This window comes from Peromyscus californicus, unplaced genomic scaffold (genome assembly GCF_007827085.1).
Source record: "Peromyscus californicus insignis strain IS unplaced genomic scaffold, ASM782708v3 Scaffold_18__1_contigs__length_77618521, whole genome shotgun sequence".
Taxonomy (NCBI): domain Eukaryota; kingdom Metazoa; phylum Chordata; class Mammalia; order Rodentia; family Cricetidae; genus Peromyscus; species Peromyscus californicus.
This window is the reverse complement of record NW_026294480.1, coordinates 57,321,302-57,338,284: the sequence shown is the minus strand read 5'-3', so window position 1 is coordinate 57,338,284 and position 16,983 is coordinate 57,321,302. Positions and strand designations below refer to the sequence as shown.

At 40.8% G+C, this 16,983-nt stretch overlaps 1 long non-coding RNA gene across 1 annotated transcript in view; it reads right to left on the bottom strand.

Moving 5' to 3' along the window:
• LOC128113670 (uncharacterized) overlaps positions 1-14,630 on the bottom strand; it is a 131,420-nt gene extending 116,790 nt beyond the window's left edge. The window contains exons 1-2 of the long non-coding RNA XR_008219584.1: positions 14,352-14,630; positions 6,129-6,164 (exon numbers count right to left, since the gene is read on the bottom strand). This is a non-coding gene — a long non-coding RNA (uncharacterized LOC128113670). The remainder of the gene's footprint in view (positions 1-6,128; positions 6,165-14,351) is intronic.
• Between the last annotated feature and the right edge of the window lie 2,353 nt (positions 14,631-16,983).

Below are 16,983 nucleotides of genomic sequence, written 5' to 3'. Positions count from 1 at the left end.
TCTCATCATGTCTCTTCCTTCTGGGTCCACGTGCCTAAACTCTCTATAAAATTATCAGTGCTTTGCCAACAGAAAGTAGCTCTTTACTTCTAATCAGCCATTAGCCTCCTCCCATAGAAAATATGGAAACAGGATCCTTTCCCAAAACAGTCTTGAGTCCTCAGGAACCTTGGAGTGTGGAGGCATTGGAAGCTATCTTAGTCTGGCTCTCTGCCTACAGCTACTGCTACTGTATTTCCTTCTAGTAGCTGCCTGGCATTGGCACAGAGCAGTTTACAAGACTTCCACCTCCTAGAATTCTAATAAGGAAGAAGGAAATATAACTTCTCAGCTCTTGGGTCCTCAAATCTACCAGAGTCTCTGTTATCCCTTCTACTCCAATCTAAAATGGAATATGTGGGAGGCCCCTTGTCAGCAAGCTTCCCTAATGATCCTATGTCTTAATTATCTGCCCAAGCTCTCTATAACTCTTCCTTCAATTTAAAAACTGTCTTAACTTTTCTGTCTTGGGAAGTCAAGAACTCTTCCCCTCTCTACTGCTCATGTTATAAATTCTGGGCTCTGGATTTGTTTCATATCTTATACCAGAAACCTTTTGCCCTCTCAAAGTCACTTACCTCCCAACAGGTTTCCTATAAGTGCTTTCACTTCCTGCTGGTTCTTTTATCTTTCTCTTCCCTAGTCAAAAAGTTTTAGCCTTGGCCATTAGTGATGCTGGGCAGTCAACAGAGTAAGCATGAAATTCCATTTCTCTCACATTCTAACTCCAATCTTAAAAACTCTCACAATTTCTTCTAAGCATCAATTTCCTCACTAATAAAATAAAGGAATTTCACCTTGTTCATAGGTTTATTGTGAGCATTTATGTGCTTGATATATTGAAATCCCTTGAAACTAACGCCAATATCAAATCGCCTATCCGTTTGCTGGAAATGGATCCCTTTACTATAACATTCTTCATGCCCTTGGTGAATGGTTTAGAAAAGTATAAACACTGCTAGAAAACCATATTTCTGTATTATGTGTAACTATGGGATAGAGTGAAGATGGGAAGATACAAAAGAATCACACGCCATATGATAAATTCAACAAAACTTTTTTTTTATATTGTTGTTCATGTCTCTCATAAAATAAGGCATTGTAGAGGCTGGAGAAATGGCACAACGATTAAGAGCCCCGGCTGCTCTTGACAAGCACCCCAGTTCCATCTCCTGCAGGCGTGCAATGGCTTATAACCAGCAACAACTCCCCTTCCAGAGGTTCCCATGCCCTCTCCGGGCCTCCTTGGCCACTGTGTGCCCATGATGCAGAGATATAGATGCAGGCAAAACATGCATACACAGAAAATAAAATATTTTAAAAGACATTTTAAATGTGGTGTATAGAATATTGCACCAAAGTTCTCTTGTATAAAATAATGAGGAAACTCAAAGCTACATTGATCAGGGCTAGTAATAAGCCATTTCTTTATATAATGAGTAGAAAGTTGGACATAGCTTAAATTTGTTTGTCATGTATTATGAAATAAAATCTTGATATATTTTAAAGTTATCTTAGTAAATAAACTGATTCAGAAAAATCAATCCATGGAAAATATGGTTTAGGATTATAAAAAATAATGTGACAGAGTGGCATTTAATCTGCTCAGAATGATGTTTGGATATAAAAATCTTGTTTTGTAAATGTTTCACTATAAGAATATTAGCTTTAAAAATAACTCAGGCATTAATGTCAGAAATAAATCAGAACCAAATAGATGAATGAAACCACAAAATTTGAAGGCAAGAAAGATACTGCATAAAAACCCTGTTGAACCAGAGCAGCTGACACATGAAAATGAGAAGCAGAAGCCATCAACACAAAACCAATTAAATATTCTACATGAATAATCAGTCTTTGCAAACAATAAGATCATTGCCATGATACTTCCAATATTTTAAAAGGTAATAAACATGCAAAAATCATCATTTTAAATTTTATCTCAACTTGCTATTATCTCCATGTGCTGTTGTCTCTGTATGGTAGAAATGTTGTGTAATGCTGGTTATCTTGTCTGTCTTCTCACCTGTTTAGTGACATCACACTGGTAGCTTACTTACATCATCTATGATAAAAGTACCCTCATCACAGAAATTGCCAGCATTGTACATTCATCATGGCTTTCTCTTTGTTTGGGAATCTGTGGTTAAACATTTACCAGCACAGTTTGGCAAAACTCTTCCTGAAGGTAAAAATGTGAGAAGGGTCTCCATTCTCTCTGATAAAGAACCAACATACTAAATCTTTTGGAAGTCACAGGATATGACAGGTTGTGGTGCCACAGGATGTGACAGTGTGGTGGCTAGCTTTCATCATCAACTCTTTACAGCCCAGAATCACCTGGGAAAAGAATCTCAATGACGAATTGTCTACATTGTGTTGGCCTGTGGGTGTGTTGTGTTAGGTTAATGAATGTAGAAAGATCAAGCCCACTGTGGGTGGCACCAATTCTTAGGTAGAGTATCCTGAACTGTGTAATAGTGGAAAGAAACCAGCACAAACAAGCAAGTAAGCAAGCATCCATGTATGCATTTATTCCTCTTTCTCTTGACCATGGATGTCTTGCAGCTAGCTGAAGTTCTGTTTGGCTTTCGCATAATGATGAACTGTAGACTGGAATTGTGAGCTTAAATAAACTCTCTCCTATGTTGCTTTTTTTTCGGAGTATTTCATGATAGCCACAGAAATAAAGCTAGAACAATGGTCAAATACATGACAGCAGTATGTGTCTGCTCTTCCAGATTTATAGTAAGTTTGAAGGCCAACACTGCATTCTTATCTTCATAGAAGTTCTGTTCTGATTGACAAGGACCAGTTTTGTTTCACATGCTTCCTGTGCTAATGTTTGTTTGTTTGTTTGTTTGTTTGTTTTTTTCTCTTTGTGTTTTTACTCAGACAGTGTAATGTCATCACAACACAGGAAGCAGAAGGGCAGATAAAAATGCCTTTCATCGCCGGGCGGTGGTGGCGCACGCCTTTAATCCCAGCACTCGGGAGGCAGAGCCAGGCGGATCTCTGTGAGTTCGAGGCCAGCCTGGTCTCCAAAGCGAGTTCCAGGAAAGGCGCAAAGCTACACAGAGAAACGCTGTCTCGAAAAACCAAAAAAAAAAAAAAAAAAAAGCCTTTCATCTTGGGGCACTTCATCTTCTGAGAAAGGACAGAGGAAGGACAGGAAGTGGGTACACCAGCAATGGTTGAGGAGAGAGTCTGCAATTACTAATTCCTTCTTTATTCTAACTTTATATGTATTAATTATATTCTTTTATGCAGCATGAACAGGGGAGGGACTGTGTTGCTCCAATAGGAATTTGCTTACAATGAATTATGAACACAGTGCACACCTGTTTTATCAGACACTCAGCTGTATAAAGATGTTTCTGGAGAGTTGAGTTTCCTCCTGCAGACCTTAGACAAACTCCAAAACTTAAGCGCCCTTGAGTGTGAAGAGATAAGACACACAGGGTGATAGATCAGGGTTCTAATTCTTTGCTCTGGGTGTCACTCAAGAGATAAACAACTCTAGTGATACATCAAAAGTGTATCTTATGTCTTTAGTCCTATGTATTTAGTTGAGAAATCAGAATCCCTTCTTTAATCAACATGTACAATTTTGTACTAATAAAAATTCATCAAATATCAAACTTTTTTAAATGTGAAAAGGAAGCACTACACTTGACGTTTGACCACATAGTACAGATTACAGAACGGAACCTAAATGGATCTTAGAACTTACACCACTTGCTATTTTATGCTCACTAAGTAGCAAGATGACTTTATTAGTAAAAACAAATCTGTTATTTAAAGTACGAATCCACTCACATGTAATGGTGAAAAGTAAAAATTCTAATTTTAAAATTAAAAAGAAGAAAGGTGCACCCTTCTTTACTACTCCTAGTCAGTACTGTGCTAAATGTCCCGGCCTGTATAAAAATATTTTAAATAATTAAGTAATCAGTCTAATATGCATACATATTAGAAAAGTAAGAACCAAATTGCCCTTAGTTACAGATGATATAACCCTTGGGGATATACAAGAGTTAGTGGAACTAGCTTATTCATCTCACAAGATCATAGAATACCAATCAGTATCTAATAAATAATTGTATTTCTGTCTCCTAGTAAATAAAACTTGGAATTAAAATTTTAAATCTAATGTTTCTTAAAATAGAAAACATCATTGGATATTTAGAAACAGATTTGATTAAATTTACCTGTAGAGCCAATAAAAATTAAATTCAAAATTCAAACAAGATTTTCTTACAAAGATTATTTTAAAATGTAAATCAGAAAATAGACAAAGTATTTTTGAAAATTCAAGTTAGAGGCTGAAGAGTACTTGACTTCAAACTTACTATAAATCTGTAGTAATAAAGACAGAGTAAAATTATTGTAAGTACAAACATTTAGACCAACACAACAACCTAGAGGATTCACAAAGACTCATGCATGCACAGTCAACTGACTTTATTAAATGAAGTGAAGGATGGTCTTCTAATGCATGGTGCAGGAACAGCTGGCTAGTGCATGGTGCAGGAACTGCTGGCTAGTACACGGTGCAGGAACAGCTGGCTAGTGCACGGTGCAGGAACAGCTGGCTTGGCTTGTGCACGGTGCAGGAATAGCTGGCTAGTGCATGGTGCAGGAGCAGCTGGCTAGTGCATGGTGCAGGAACAGCTGGCTAGTGCATGGTGCAGGAACAGCTGGCTAGTGCATGGTGCAGGAGCAGCTGGCTAGTGTATGGTGCAGGAACAGCTGGCTAGTGAATGGTGCAGGAGCAGCTGGCTAGTGCATGGTGCAGGAACAGCTGGCTAGTGCATGGTGCAGGAGCAGCTGGCTAGTGCATGGTGCAGGGACAGCTGGCTAGTGCACGGTGCAGGAACAGCTGGCTAGTGCATGGTGCAGGAACAGCTGGCTAGTGCATGGTGCAGGAACAGCTGGCTAGTGCATGGTGCAGGAACAGCTGGCTAGTGCACGGTGCAGGAACAGCTGGCTAGTGTATGGTGCAGGAACAGCTGGCTAGTGAATGGTGCAGGAACAGCTGGCTAGTGCATGGTGCAGGAACAGCTGGCTAGTGCATGGTGCAGGAGCAGCTGGCTAGTGCACGGTGCACGGACAGCTGGCTAGTGCACAGTGCAGGAACAGCTGGCTAGTGCACGGTGCAGGAACAGCTGGCTAGTGCATGGTGCAGGAACAGCTGGCTAGTGCATGGTGCAGGAACAGCTGGCTAGTGCATGGTGCAGGAACAGCTGGCTAGTGCATGGTGCAGGAACAGCTGGCTAGTGCACGGTGCAGGAACAGCTGGCTTGGCTTGTGCACGGTGCAGGAACAGCTGGCTAGTGCATGGTGCAGGAGCAGCTGGCTAGTGCATGGTGCAGGAACAGCTGGCTAGTGCATGGTGCAGGAACAGCTGGCTAGTGAATGGTGCAGGAACAGCTGGCTAGTGCATGGTGCAGGAACAGCTGGCTAGTGCATGGTGCAGGAGCAGCTGGCTAGTGCATGGTGCAGGGACAGCTGGCTAGTGCACAGTGCAGGAACAGCTGGCTAGTGCACGATGCAGGAACAGCTGGCTAGTGCATGGTGCAGGAACAGCTGGCTAGTGCATGGTGCAGGAACAGCTGGCTAGTGCATGGTGCAGAACAGCTGGATGTCAGAGGAGTTAGAATCTTAGTCTTTACCTTACATCATATTCAAAAATTAACTCACTTAAAACCAAATTCTAAAACTGTAAAGCACTGAGAAGAAAGCATAGGGAAGACAACAACAGCAAAAAGATTTGTAGAAGTTAGAAGGGCAACCTGATCTTCAAAAGATACTAGTATGGAAGTAAAAGGCCAGACCCAGACTGAAAGAATACGCATCTGACAAAGGGCTTATGAGCAGAATGTACACAAACTCTTACATCAAAGGAAGGCATGATGTAAGCCACCCAAGGAAGGCAGAAGAGTTAAGCAGGTCCATCACGAAGACATGAATGACCAGCACACATGTGAAAGGATATGAGCAAGGAAATGCATATTTTTACAAAACACAGTAAAATAGTTAGGAAATAGTTTCTATATAAGTATATGAAAAAATACAAAAGCACTTACCATATAACCCAACCATCTCACTCCTTAGGTGTCCACCTGAAAGAAATGAAAACACTTGTTTTAAAAAAAATGATTTACACATGAATGTTCCCAGCAGCTTTGTAGTGGTTTCTTTTATGTTGCTGTGACCAAAACACCTGGCAGAAATGACTTTGTTTTGGCTCATGGTCTCAAAGGATCCCAGTCCATCATAGTGCGGAAGGCGTGGCTGAGCGGCTCCATGGTGATGGGACTGTGGGACAGTAGCTTGTTCGCATAAATACAGGCAGGAATCAGGGAAAATAGGCAAGGACCATGTTTCTTGCAGGGTTTTGTTTTTGTTTTCACTCTTTGCTCTTTGGAGGCCCACCACCCAGCTCTCAAATAAATACACAGAGACTTATTCTTACTTATGAATACCTGGCTTTAGCCTGGCTTATTTCTAGCCAGCTTTCTTAACTTAAATTATCCCATCTACCTTTTGCCTCTGGGCTTTTACCTTTCTCTGTTCTATATATCTTTATTTACTTCTTACTCCATGGCTGGTTGTGTGGCTGGGTGGCTGGGTGGCTGGCCCCTGGCATCCTCCTCTCCTCCTTTTCTCATTCCTCTCTCTTCTCTCTTCTATTTATTCTTTCTACCTGGCAGCCTCACCTATCCCTCTCCTGCCTAGCTATTGGCCGTTCAGCTCTTTATTAGACCAATCAGGTGTTTTAGACAGGCAAAGTAACACAGCTTCACAGAGTTAAACAGATGCAACGTAAAAGAATACAACAAATCTTTGCATCATTAAACAAATATTCCACAGCATAAAAGAATGTAACACTTCTTTAACTAATATTCCACATTTCCTTCAGCAGAGTTGGTTGTTTTCTATTTCTGATTATATAAATGGGCACTTTACTCATCTTTCCATAACCTTGTTGTTCATTATTGTGTCTTTTCCTAACATTTTGTCTCTAGTTGATTTATATTTCTCCAACTTACTTCAAGCTATTTTAAAGTGACATGCCTCTTCCTACATAGTCTAAAGAGCTACAAGAGGGTGACAGTAATCTTGATTGTCAAGTTGTTAGGATTAGGAATTAACCAGGAGAGCCTGCATGGGACTGACCTAAGCCCTCTGCATATATTACAGTTGAGTAGCTGAGTCTTCTTGTGGGACTCCAAACAGTGGGAGCAGATACTGTCTCTGACTCTTGCCTGCTTTGGGGACCCTTTTCCTCCTACTAGGTAGCCTAATCCATCTTTAATATGAGAGGAGGTGCCTAGTCTTACTGCAACTTGACATACCATGTTTGATTGATATCCATGGGAACCCCTGCCCCGAAGAGGAACAGGAGACAAGTAGATGGGGGCAGGTAGAGGGTGGGTAGGGTGCTGGAAGGAAGAGAGGAAGGGGAAACTGCAGTCTGGATGTAAAAGATAATAATTAATTTAAAAAGAAAAAGAATTACCCAGGAGTTTAGTGTAGTACAGCTCTGGGTGTGTCTGTGAGGGTGTTTCTAGAAACAATTACATCACAAAGGCCCTGACCTATTGTTTGGATTAACCTCTAAATGGATTCATAAAATGTTGACATTATTTAAGATAATGAAAGTAGAAAGGGTGGGACCCTGGTGAGAAATCAGGGCGGTGCAGGCACGTCCCTCAGGGTGCCGCCTTGCTTAGCTGTTTCTGAGTTCCCTTGCCTCTGCTGGCCTGATATGAGACTCTGCTCTGCCTGCTCTCTCTCCCCATGGCAGATTGAAACTGTGAACTACAGTAAGTACTCCGTCCTTTAAAACCCTCCCTCAGGTCTTCTAGTCACAGCCATTCAAAAGTTAAAGAAGCAAACAGTTTTGACCTTTTCTTGTACTGTGTTTATTATAATATTTCCTCTTTTTTATTTTAAATGGTCAAATGTCTGTCAAAGAAATAAGGAAAGTTTTGATTTCTGTGTATTTATCACCCAATTTACTTCCCATGCTCCTCTGCTCGTTCTGAGGTCCAAGTTTCCTGCGGGTACCATCCCTTTTCAACTAAACAACAGCCTCCGTGTGCATTTCTTTCTTTCTTTCTTTCTTTTTTCTTTCTTTTTCGTTTTTGGTTTGTTTTGGCTTTTTGAGACAGGGTTTCTCTGTGTAGCCTTGGCTGTCCTGGAACTCACTCTGTAGACCAGGCTGGCCTGGAATTCAGAGATCCACCTACCTCTGCCTCATGAATGCTGGGATTAAGGGCACTTGACACCACCGCCCAGCCATGTGCACTTCTTCAAATGAACAGCCCACATGTGCATTTCTTCAACTGAACAGCCCACATGCACATTTCTTGAACTAAACAGCCTACATGTTCATGCATTGCAGCACAACTGCATAAGTAACAAATTTGTTCACCTTGAATACTTCTGAAAAGCTGTTATCTTTACATTTGGAGGATATTTTAACTAAAGGGATCTTTCAGCACTTTGGATATGTTGGTGCTGTTATCTTGTATCTTGCATTATCTCCTATCAGATGAATCATAGTCCTTGTCTGCATATCTTTCTTCTCCTTCTCATCGCCTGTAGGACGTCTTCCTGCGGCTTTTGCCATTTTCGCTCTGATGCCCTGAATGCGCTGCTCGGTGTTTTCCGCTCGGGGTCGGGTGACCTTCCCTCTCTGGCTTCTTCACCAACGCTTCTCCGGGAGTGAGTCAAGGCCTTTCACTTATCTTTCTCTTCCTACTGCCCATCTCCAACAATTAAATTCTGACCAGTGTTAGGTTGCCATAGCAACAAATTGGTCATGTTGTTCTCAGAAATGAAAAGTGGTGGCCCACTCAAACAGCTAATTTCATATTCCTGGTTAGGAGAAAAATATAAAGAAGAAACTGCAATTTTTTTTAGCTTATCTTTAAGAACCTAATTAAAAATGTATTTTGTGATTATTAAAATGAGTGCTTTTTAGTGTCAGGACTTTTTTATTTTTTTTGTAATTTTATAACACGATTATCAGAGAAAGGCAACTTGCCTCAGCAGTGAAAAGTTCAGCCCCCCAGTCACTGGACTGACATGTGAGGGTGTATTTGTTGGGCATATATTTTAAGTCAGAATTACCGTTGCACAGAAACAAGTATTGATAACCATTTGTGGTTTGTTTCTAACATCCAATGTCATCTTCTAAATCTACTTCATAAGATCTACAATAGAAGATCAAAAAGAGTGTTTCTACAAAAAGAAACACTCAACATTAGACTGTGAAGAATAATCTCTGGGCCTCTAATTCCACTTCATTTAGGGAGGAATTGATATTTCATTAAGACATGTTTATTGAGTACCTACTGCATGTCAGACTCCATTAGGAACTGAGGTTATGTTCTTTCATGGCTTCTGTCTTAGATAATCTACAATGTCCCAAGACAGACACTGAAACAATCATCACAGAAGGAAGGAGACTACAAAGAATTAAGAGGTGATATTATGGTATATTAGACTGGCCTAATCTAGAGAATCCTGTCCAGGAAATGGACTTTAATCTGAGGCCTGAGGATAACTGGAAGGTAGCACATAGGGCCACCCTCATGCAATAGAAAACATGAGAAGGATGGAACTGCCCCCTTGGTTCTTGTCTTGGTCACTGCTCTATTGCTGTGATGAAGCACCATGACCAAGGCAACTTATTGGAGAAGCATTTAATTGGAAGCTTGTCTACAGATTTAGAGGGTTAGCCTGTGAGCATCATGATATCTTAACCATTCTGACATGTGTAATCTCAGTACCATGATAGAAGGGAGATGTCATGGGGATAGGGAGAAACCAGGTGCTAGGGAAGTTCCCAGGAATCCACAAGGATGATCCCAGTTTAGACTACCAGCAATAGTGGAGAGGGTGCCTGAATGACTTACCCCAGTAATCAGATTGGTGACTAGCCTAACTGTCATCACAGATCCTTTCTCCAGTAACTGATGGAAGCAGATGCAGAGATCCACAGCCAAACACCAGACGGAGCCCCAGGAGTCCAGTCAAAGGGAGAGAAGAGGGATTCTATGAGCAAGGGAAACCTACAGAGACAACCAAACCAAGCTAGTAGCAACTCATGAACTTTAGACCAACAGCTGTGGAGTAATACTCCACGGGACTGGACTAGGCCCTCTGCATATAGAGACAGTTGTATAGCTTGATCTGCTTAAGGGGGCCCCTGGCAGTAGGATCAGGATCCATCCCTGGTGCATGAGCTGGCTTCTTGGAGCCTACTATCTATGGTGGGACACCTCGCACAGCCTTGAGGCAGGGGAAGGAGCTTGGACCTGCCTCTATTGAGTGTACCAGGCTCTGCTGACTCCCCATGGGAGGCCTTACCTTCTTGTAGGAGGGAATGGGGGGTGGGATTGGGGAGAAGGCTGGAGGGGCGGGGGAGGAGGGAAAAGGGAGGTCTATGATTGGTATGTAAAATAAATAAAAAATTTCTTAAGGAAATAAGAGATGGAATCTCAGAGCCATTTTGATTTACATTTCTCTGATGGCTTAAGGAAGTTGAACATTTCTTTAAGTGTTTCTCATCCATTTTAGATTCCTCTGTTGAGAATTCTCTGTTTAGATATGTACCCCATTTTTAATTGGATTATTTGGGTTGTTGATATCTAGTTTCTTGAGTTCTTTACATATTTTGGGTATCATCCCGCTGTCAGATGTGGGGTTGGTGAAGATCTCCTCTCATTCTGTAGACTGCTGTTTTGTCCTATTGATGGTGTTCTTTGCCTGACAGAAGCTTTTCATCTTCTTGAGCCCCATGCTATTGGTGTTCTATTTAGGAAGTTGTCTCCTGTACCAATGTATTCAAAGCTGTTCTCCACTTTCTCTTCTATCAGGTCTAGTGCAACTGGATTTATGTTGAGGTGTTTGATCCACTTGGACTTGAGTTCTATGTGGGGTGATACATATGGATCTGTTTGAATTCTTCTACGTGCCAATGCCCGGTTATGCCAGCACCATTTGTTGAAGATGCTTTCTTTTTTCCCATTGTATAATTTTGGCTTCTTTGTCAAAAATCAAGTGTCCATAGGTGTGTGGATTTAAGTCTGGGTCTTAAAATCAATTCCATTGATCCATCTTTCTGTTTTTATGCCAATACCATGCAATCTTATTACTATAGCTCTGTACTACAGCTTGAAGTCAGGAATTGTGATACTTCTGGAAGTTCTTTTATTGTATAGGATTGTTTTTGACTATCCTAGTTTTTTTGTTTTTAAGTTGAGTATTGTTCTTTCAAGGTATGTAAAGAATTATTGTGGAATTTTGATAGAGATTTGGTTGACTCTGCAGATTTTTTGGTAAGATGGTCAGTTTGACTATGTTAATCCTGTTGATCCATGAGCATGGGAGATCTTTCCATTTTCTGATATCTTCTTCAATGTCCTTCTTTAAAGACTTGAAGTTTTTAATCATACAGGTCTTTCACTTGCTTAGTTAGAGTTACCCCCAAGATATTTTATATCATTTGTGGCTATTATGAAGAGTATAATTTCCCTGATTTCTTTCTCAGCCCATTTGTCATTTGTATATAGAAGAGCTACTGAGTTTTGGGGGATAATATTGTATCCAGCCACTTGAATTCTTAATGATCTAAAATTATTGAACTCAACTGTCTCATACCTTATCCTGTATCTCATTTCTTTCCCATTAAAACCTGTAGTGCCTGAATGATGAGTGCCACTCAAGACATGGTCCACATACCAGCCACAATGTTCATAGAAAATGCAAATTTTCACTCCCAACCTGTATTGGTTTTATGAGTGGTTTATGACAAAATAAATTCATTCTCTCACAATTATGGAGTCCTGAAGTCTTACATCAGAGTATTGGGAGAACTGTGTCCTTCCCAAAGTCTTGAGGGTTGTGGGTGGACTCTTTCACTGTTTCTTCCAACTATCATGACTCCAACCATTTCTTCCCATGTGGCTATGAAACAATCTCCATGCTCTGATGGTCTTTCCCATGTGTCTTTGTGTCTTACATATGTTTCTTCTGGTTCCTATGTAACCCAGGATCATTTGATCTTGACATCCTTCAATTATATCTACAAAGATTCAATTTTTCCAAATAAGGTCACATTCATAGGTTCCATGGATATGTAAACACATCTTTTTAGAGCCCACCATTTGACACACCATACTGTACTGCCCACTAAATCAAAGTCCTTGGGTTTATGACCCAGAGATCTGTGGCTGACCAAATCTGGCAATTTCTATGATTTTAGAGTTTAAATCTGTCTAGACAAGCCCTTTGCTGTTCAGTGGATTTTATTGTTGGCTTTCCTGCTCAACCCTTTCATGCTGCCAATCTTAGGGAAAGATCATTACAGGAACATGAAACACTTTTTCGGAAATACCTAATGATAACATTTACATGATCTTGAAATGAGCATGTATTTATTTTATAATTATCTATGTATTATATAATTCTTTGTTTTGTGTTTTGTACTGATTCATTATTTATTTTGTGTGTGTGTGTGTGTGTGTGTGTGTGTGTGTGTGTGTGTCCATAGAAGTCAGGGAAAGACATCAGATCCCAGGCAGCTAGAGTTATATGCAGTTGTGAGGTGCCCTAAATGTGTGCTGGGAACCAAATTTGGATCCTCTGAACAAGTAGTATGTGCTTTTAGCTCCTGAGCCACCTCTCTAGCCCCCTGTTATTAGGGTTTTTGAGGTAATCTCTCACTATGCAGGCTGGCTCACCATTCTCCTGTCTCTGCCTTCCCAGTGTGGGATCACAAACTTAAGCTACCATGCCTGACAATGTATCAGTTATTTTCAAAAGAACTTAAGAGTTAACCTTTTTCTTTTATCATTAATGCATACATATTTTTATATCTTATGAATAATGCCAAAATATTGGGGTATATAGAGAATTCTTTTATGTGCCAAAAAGTGGGAAGATTAAATATGAGAATTTTAAAGAAAACCAGAATTGAACAGCATCATTTACCACATCAAGGGTGTTAAATCTCAGAAAAACTTATGACTAGCTTTCTCTTCAAAGAACCATTAGCCATCACTCCCAAAATTTACAATTTAAAATAATGAAAACTTAAACATTGGAAGGTTGATGTTTGCTTTTGTTTTACTTTGAAAATACAGGAGAAAATAAAAAATGATGTGTTAGTTATGTTTCCTATTTCTGTGACCAAATATCACAAGATAAGAAGCAACCTGAGGGAGACGGGTTTTGACTTCCATGTTGAGGGGACAGGCTATCAGGATAGACACAGCATACCAGTAGGCACTTCAGGCAGCCAGTCACATTGTGTCTGCAGCCAGGAAGTAGAGCTATTAGGAAGTGGGGCTCAGCTCTAGAACTTCAAGGCCCACCCCAGGGGCCTATTTTCTGTAGTGGGGCTTCACCTCCTCAAGGTTTCACAACCTTTGAAAATAGGTCCACTTGATGGTGACCAAGTGTCCAAACACATAAGCTTGTGAGAAACATTTTACACCCAAACCGTGACAGCATGCGATATCCTAGTCACATTAGCCTTTAAGAGTTCCCATTCACAAACCAAGTCTTTCGCCCATCTTATACACTAGCTGGATCCAACGGTGGATTACATCCTAAAGACCATCTGTGGTCTTGAAATGTCAAATGAAAACCCTTTTGACTTTTATCCATCCTGATAAACTCTTACAGCTTAATAAACCACCAATGCTAACCTTGTGACATAGTTAAGTACTATTTACAGTCTTCATAGAGAAGACTCAGTTTGCATATGGTGGGTGACAGATGATGACAGAGAAAGAGAAGAAGAATAGAGATCAAAACCATCCACTCACATTTTTAAATGTAAACCGAGCACTTTCCACACATCCAGAACCGCACACTGGAAGTGCACAGGGTGTGTGTGGTTGTGGTGTTTTCCCAACTCAGCTCAAAACCTGCCCACTGGAACTTTTGTCATCAATGCTTTCCTATTCACCCCCAAGGCCTCACCATCACCTTCTGTGTGAGATTTACCATGGATGGAAACTGTGCCTACGGCCTCCAGTGGGCAGCTACCCAGGGGAAACTTGAAAATATGCAGCGAATAATAATTTGTGATAGACATTGAACTTCCAAGCCAGCGCCTGAGCAGACAACTACCAAACTAAGCAAAGTATGTGCAGTGTGTCAGCATAGGTTCCATGTTTTCTTAAATAGCAATGTAGATAGATGTTTGATTAACAGCAAGAGGTAGAATCAAGAACAGTAGCCGTGAGTGATATTTGTGTGGTGCAAATTTTGACACATCAGCTTACCCATGTCTGTAGTGGTGGTGTCTGGAAGTATTTCCAGTCATGCTGAACCTGAGAGATCTTGTGATTCTTCACAAGTTTCTGGCCTCAACTCCAAATGCGGCTGGGGACAGTATCAATAGAGATACAGAAAGACAGTAGAAGAATGGAAAAGTGCAGATAGTCATTTGGAAGTCTCACTGCGTTCAAAAACAACAACCACAGCAAAGGTGATTCACCTCAACAGAATTTAAAAGGCAAATAACTTGACATCAAAAGCACAGAGAGATTTGCTGGCCTGCTTAGTGATCAGTCCAATGCAAATCTGTGGGATCAATGTTTCCCTGGCAGAGAAGCAATTACATTTAAGAAAGTTTTAAAAGGTGGTTACCAAGCAACGGCTCTCAGCCTACGCACATTGTTCATACTCTCTGGTAAATTATAGAAAATGACAGCCTGTCAGAAGAGAACAGAAATGTACAAAATTAGGGCATTGTTATTCTAGGTTCCTCCTACAGGAGAAAGATCAATTATATCTTTGGTACAGTGATTAGGTTAAATAACTACAATAGGTACTAAATGTGACCGTGCCGTGGTATCAATGTGTAAAAAGCTCAGGCGTTTTCAAAGAATGACCTTTGTAAGCAGGTACAGCCCTCCCCATGACCTGACTTCACAGCAAGAGCAGATCAAAACACCCTATTGGAAACACTTAACTGTTTGGTAGAAATTTCCTATAAGAAAAACACACATATAAGTATAATAATTTATTACTTGGAATTCTTTATTCTCTCTAATAAAATGATGATATTCTTGGCATCAACCTGTGTTTGATAGTGGTGTTTTAATGTCTGCCTACTACTCCTTTAAATGAGAAGATTGGCACGTAGCAATAGGTAGAATCAAAATGCCTTTATTTAAGAATGCTCAGAAAACACCTAGGTTACAGGGCAATGAAACACAGTTCTTTGAAAGGGGTATGACCAATGTGTATGAGTTAATGCTCTCAGGCTTCAGGGGAACTGTTCTGACCAAATGTTGTTGACATTTAGTTCCCCTATTTATGAAGATAATTCCTATGGTGATGTAAAATCAGATCTTTAGGAGTCTGTTTCCATTACTTTACACATTATAAAACAAGCATATCATTAGAAAATAATGGAGCGGTTGGTTTCCGTTTTTGTTTCGGCTTGCCTCTTCCCCATACATCTTCCCAGCCTATAGTGGCCAAGCTCAGATAGTCAGATAGAAACAATGAGCACTGTTGGCTCCTTCTTCATACACAGCAACGGCCATTCCACAGTGGCTTCTCTTAATACAGCTTTCACCACACGCCATTCAAAAGTGTCAGGAAGGTGCTGGGGACATGGATCAGTTGTTAAAATAACTGACAAGCAAGGCTAAGGACCTGAGTTCAGTCCTCCTCCCTCGTGTAAAAGCCGGTTATGGTGGCATATCTATGGTCCTATCAATGAGGGGGAAATAGGAAGGTCTAGAGCTCGCTGGCCAGCCGTCGTAGTCAAATTGATGAGCTCCGACTTCATTGAGAGACCCTCTCCCCAAAAAAAATAAGATAGAGGGTCTAGGGAGATGGCTCAACAGTTAAGAGCACTTAACTGCCCTTGCAGAGGATCCCAGGACAGTTCCCAGAACCCACAAAACAACTCACAACCATCTACAACTCCAGTTCCAGGGGATCAGATGCCTCTCCTGACCTCCATGAGCTTCTACATGCACACAAGCTTCTACATGCAAAATAACCTAAGGGAGGAAGAAATTTATTGACTGGTCCTACTAAATTTTGGCTGTTATTAGCAGACAGGTCATTGTTGTTGATTGTGACCTAGAAAACTAGGAAATAATGATAAAAATTAATGCTCCAGCAGCACTTTGAAGTAAACAGGAGCTGGCAGAAAGCAGGGGCCGTGCGAGAAACTCTTTGCCTTTTAGCCCCTTCCCGTGGCTATATGAACTTTCTTTGATTCTCCTTCTCCTTTCCTTTACTAAATCTCTACTCGATGTTGCTTTCCCATGGCTTCGGACTCTTTGCAGCTTTGGCTTACCATGGGCCTGTGTATAATTTGTAGTATTTTTTTTTTTACTTCTACCTTCCACTTCTAACTGAACCTTGCCTTCATATTCCTCTATGGTGATATTTTATTTGTATTAAAATGTTATTTGTATGTTAATAAATAAAGTTGCCCGGGGGTCAGAGCTATTAGCAAGCCATAGGAAAGCAGGGCAGTGGTGGCGTACGCTTGTAATCCCAGCACTTGGTAGGCAGAGCTAGGTAAGTCTCTGTGTGTTCAGGGATACAGCCAGAATTGGATACACATGCCTTTAATCTCAATACCAATCATGGAAAACCTGGAGGCCTATACAGACAGGCCGTGACGAGGCGGTCATGTGGTTGGGTTTACAACCAATGAGAAGGCAGAACAGGAACTCTATATAAAGACTTTAACACAGAAAGTAGCTCTGGTTTGGAGAGGTAGGACCACCGCAGGAGGAAGGGTAAGGTTTTAGCTCTTAGCTCTGACCTCTTGACTTTCTTCTTTGCATTGGTTCTGTGTTTCTTATTTAATAAGAAGGTTGGTTACATCTACATTCCTCAGTTCAAAATTTTTAGAAAAAGGAAAAACAACCCGGTTTCTCT